This window comes from Canis lupus, chromosome 28 (genome assembly GCF_011100685.1).
Source record: "Canis lupus familiaris isolate Mischka breed German Shepherd chromosome 28, alternate assembly UU_Cfam_GSD_1.0, whole genome shotgun sequence".
NCBI classification, from domain to species: Eukaryota; Metazoa; Chordata; class Mammalia; order Carnivora; family Canidae; genus Canis; species Canis lupus.
The window spans coordinates 17080486-17085480 of NC_049249.1; the positions used below are offsets into that span (position 1 = coordinate 17080486).

Below are 4995 nucleotides of genomic sequence, written 5' to 3' on the forward strand. Positions count from 1 at the left end.
TCTGAACTCCTTTGCCTCAGGAACTTCTGTGTTGCCAGGCTACAGCAGACTTTTCCTTTGCTTTTGAAAGCCCAGGCTTTGTGAAAGGGGAATGCCAGACTAGTTGTGCCTTGCATTAGCACAGCCCAGGGCCAAAGTCAGTAAAGTGATGTGTCTGGTATAGTCTTAACAGTATTAGTCAGTACAGAGTTTTAAGTCTGATTATTGTCAAAATCTTTAAATGGAGAGATTCTACAAAAAAAAAAAAAAAACAAAAAAAACCAGATTTCAGGCCTTTTCCAGAAAATGGGTGCTAAGTCAGATATTAGCTCCATATTTGCAGTGCCAGCAATGGGTCTGTCCCCTTTGGAAGGCATTTGTGTCTGATTAGCCACAGTCCCTACCACTCCTTATTGTCTTCCTGACCAGGTCTTGAGTCCTTGGCCTTTTTGTCATCTTACTTTTGATAGGTACCATTCATTTGCACTACCTGTTGGGCTTGTTAGGTAGTTGAGTTTCTGACTCCTGGGCTTGATCAGGGCTTGGGAGGGGGGAGGCAGAGGCAGCTGGCAGGGAAGCAGAGTTGAGATTCTCTGAGCCATAGAGAAGACTGGCTTCTTCACTGACTTCTGTGGGTTTTGTAAGGGGAAGACGTGAACTGCCCACATAGGACTGCTGTGAGGTAGCTTGGGGATGCCTGGGAGACCCAAGACTGTGGCCTTGGTCATTGCATCAGAACAGCTCTGGGCTCAGGCTCAGATCTGTCTCCTTGGATGACCAGAATCACCCAGTTGTAATTGTGAGAGCTGAAGACAAAGGGATTTTCCTCTGAAAATTTAAGATGTACAAGATCCCTGGAACTTCTGAACAGCACTTAAAGGAAGGCCCCCAGGATTACAGAACTGAATATCCCCTGGTGATATGGGAGAGAGTTCAGAACAGAGTATTGATTAAGAGACGAGACATCAGCTGTTATATATTAGCCTTGGGGATGTCTGGCTGTATCTTCGTGTCTCCCTGTATTGAGAGCTGGGATGAATCTCATTCTTCTACCTGCGGGGCTGGATTTATGTGGTTTGCTTATGTGCTGTCACCAAGGAGCACTTTCTCTTTGTTTTGTCATTGTGTGAAGTTGCATGCCTGAAATGATCTGGTGATGATTTTTCAAAAAGCCCCAAGCACAGAGCTCAGTATCTTTTTTTTTCTTAACAGCAGATGTTCTAATAGTCTGTCTCCTTTGCACGGAGAAATATAAAGAAAATTATGGAGCCACCACATCTATCTAAGCTAATGTTCAGCTAATGTTCCTATGGGATATTGTGGTAACTTCCTAAGTCACTTCCCATATTTTACTTTTCCAGTGCATTCCATACACTAGTGTCCGAGTTCTTTTCCCAGATCCTGAGACTAATCTGTTCATACTCACTCTTTTACAGTCCATCTCTGGATCCCTACACCTTCATATAAAGCCCAGTGTCTTTGATAGAGCTTTCTAGACCACTCCTGAATTGCCAGCTTCATCCCTCCAGCATCATGTACTCCAGCCAACTTTTCAAATACTCCATTTCCTGCTTCTCTCTGGGCTTCAGCTCGATCTGCTCCTCAGCCTGTAGTGTTCTTTTTTCACCTCTGCTGGTTGAACTCCTGTTAAACTCCTACTCTATATTCAAAATTCACCTTGAATGCTGCCTCTCTCTAAAGTTATTTCCCTTATTTCCAGTAGGCATCATACTATTTTGGTTCTCTATCCTAGCACCTTCCCTAAATCACTGTGTGTATGTCTTCCTCTCCTTGCCCCCCTTCCCATCCCATATCCAGAACTCCTTAAGAACAGCAGAGTAACACCTTTAAGGGAACTTGGACAAAAGGCAAATGAGAAGAATATTCTGATAGTTAAATAACAAAATCAACCTAATGGGCCAGCAAAGTCATATATAAATACAACTTAAGTGGTCAGAATGATTCCTGGTTCAGAGCATAACTTGATTGAAAGTGTTTTTAAAATAGCATTAATCAATTGTAATCTGGGACTGGTGGGGATGTATGTGTGAAGGGAAAATGCACTGTCTTATTATTTTCCTCTGGATGGTTTGTATCATGAATTAGCATATTCATTATATGGACTTCTTTCTGAGAAGTCCTATACTAATGAACCCTTTTTTCACTTTGTTGGATATAGTATTTCTTGAATTCATATGACTTATATTTTTCATACATTATTAAACATTTCTTTGTAGAATACTATGACTATCTGCTGGACTAAAGAAATGTTGTACCACTCAGAAGGGGAATTGGTCTATATTGAAGCTGGAAAAAAGAAAAACAGAAGGACCAATGTTGTCAGGTAAAGGGCATTTGAAGGAAATGGTGTCTCAGCCCCGGTCTGGGTTGTTGCATCCTACAACTGGTGGGACCCAGCTGGTGGGTTCTTTTCAGGGAGATAACACCATGTGTTTGCTTGACCTGATACCATAGGATCATTTGAGTTGAACAACTAATTTCCCGTATTCTCACTTTATGCTCACCAGATAATCTGATTATAGTTTAGCTTCCAAAGTAAATTTCTTACATGAAAAAAATTGCCTGGCCTGAGGACAGAACATTTAACCCCCTTGCAGTTCTGTTATGGTAGTAAATTGGCTTTCTGGGCTGTACATCCATCCCTTGTGACCTTGATTAGTGACAGTCCATCCCTGAGAGGGTGAGTCACTCTCTCCGGAATAAAACAAAATCACATTTCAGAACCTACAAGGCTGCGGATCATAGCCACGTGCTATGGTGAAGGACAATGTCAATACCTAGCATTTATGAGGTCCTACTTCAGCTATCTGTGCTGTGTAACAAATAACCACTTAGTGGCTTAAATCAGAAACAATCATTTCACTCCCTCCCCCCTACTGTTTCTGTGGATCCGGAATTTGGGAAGACTTAGCTGAACAGTTTTGGCTTGGATTGTGGTCAGTGACTACCACAGCTGAGGGTAGACTGGTGTCACTATCTTCATATAGACTCAGAACTTCTCCATTTTTTCTCTCCATGTGAGCTGCTTCCAGCTTCCTCACAATATGGCATTCTCAGGGTTCCAAAAGCAAGATTCCTAGTGAACCAGGTGGAAGTGCTATCAACTTTTCTGATCCTGCCTCAGAAATCACATCAGTTCCAATTGCCTGCTGTTTGTTATAGGAGAGTGACAGTCCCATCAAGATTCAGAGAGAAGGAAGATAGACTCTACCTCTTGATGGGAAAATGGCATGGTTTTAAAGAGCACATGAGACGGGAGATAATATTGTGCTTTTCCCTGAAAAATACAACCTGATGCAAGGACTTACTATATTCAATGGCTTTGCTACATCTCTTTCTCTCACACACACACATCTGTCATTTATTCTTCACAACAAATCCATGAGATAATTCTTTTTTTTTAAAAGATTTTATTTATTTATTCATGAGAGACACAAAGAGAGCCAGAGACATAGGCAGAAGAAGAAGCAGGCTTCTTGCAGGGAGTCCGATGTGGGACTCCATCCCAGGACCCTGGGATTACAACCTGAGCCAAAGGCAGATGCTCAACCTCTGAGCCACCCAGGTGCCCCATGAGATAATTCTTAGGACTCCCCAGTTTTTACACAGGTTAAGTAATTTGTCCAGGGACTTATAGCTGGTTAGTCATAGGGCTGGGTTTTGAAACCAGTGTGCATTCTTACATAATATGATCCACTACCTCCTGGTAAACCAAAGTAAATGCCACCCCAGGAAGTTCCTGGCAGCCTGCCAGCCAGCCTTCCCAGTGGCTCCCACCTCACTTTGCATGCTAAGTGTGGTGGGAGGATATTTCAAGGTCTTGATCAGAATGCACTCCTTCTCAAGCCACCACATCCCTTTACTTGGGCCCAGAGGAGTTTCCCCTCATGGAAACCCTGCCTGTTCCCCACCACCTCTGGTCCAAATAACTACATACAAGTCCTCCCTTTATGGAACCAGAAAACAAAAGGCCACATCATTAAGTTTTTGAGTTTTGGTTGATGGAATAAATGTGTCCTGGTACTACTGACAATGTCAGTGCTTGGCCCAGGTCCCCTCCTTAGTGTTCCTGAATTTCTGACAGTCAGCACCTGCAGCTACTCTTCAGAGGCCTGTGCTTGTGCACCTGGAGCTTGCTCTGCCCAATCATAGGAGGAAAGAGAAGGGAACTTATGTCCCTCAAGTTGGTCATTGACCAATGCCTAATGAGTTGGGATCGTGAGGGTCAAACCCTCTGTTCTCTGGTTGGGACGACACTGAGGGGTAACATACTCTAGAGCACCCCTGAGGGACCAGGGTGAAGCTGTCCTCCACGGGACATCCATGAAATTGAACCTTGGCTTCTTCTTCCTTTTCTTTTGTTTCCCCACTTCCCTGGAAGCACCACCTTGCGTCTGGGGAACCTGACACCTCAAATGGGAAAGGAGATGGGGAAGAAGCTAGAAAAACTTCCGGGCAAGCTCAGTCCTTTGCCAGATCAGAGAGCTGCAAGGAAGTTGGGCCAGCCTGGCCCATCTCCTTGTCCTTCAGAGAGCAGACCCTCCCCCTTAGCTGAATGATAGGAGCTGTACTGTCCGACAGACACAAGTGATATGGGAGAGCTAGGTTCTTGTCTCACAGAGTCGAAGAATGAATTTTGGAGAGTGAGTAAAGTGATAGAAGTGTATTAAAGATACAGAGAAAGCTCTCAGAAGTGAGAGGTCCTGACAGGCTTGCCACTGAGGGCTTTTAGTGGCAGTCTTTTATTGAGAACTGACCAGGAAGCTTATGGCCTTGAGATTCTTGTGCTGTCTTGGTTTGAGCAAGGACTATTGATAACACCCTTAATGACTTATTTCTTTGTGGTCTAGTGAGTTTCTGTGATTACTTGGTAGCCATCAAAGGAAGATACTCCCTAACATTTTGGAGCTAGGGAGGTTTATTTTTTATTTTGTTTTTGCTGCTTTATCTCTGTTTCTTTGGGATGGGTAGGAGCCTGACTCTGGGGCCTCTCTA

The 4995-nt window shown here is 43.7% G+C and overlaps 1 long non-coding RNA gene across 1 annotated transcript; it reads left to right on the forward strand.

Annotated features, from left to right (window-relative positions):
* Positions 1-39: 39 nt before the first annotated feature.
* Positions 40-3295, forward strand: LOC111093081. The gene is made up of 3 exons (XR_005380272.1): positions 40-136; positions 2217-2323; positions 3033-3295. It is a non-coding gene; the product is annotated as an uncharacterized LOC111093081 (long non-coding RNA).
* Positions 3296-4995: the final 1700 nt, after the last annotated feature.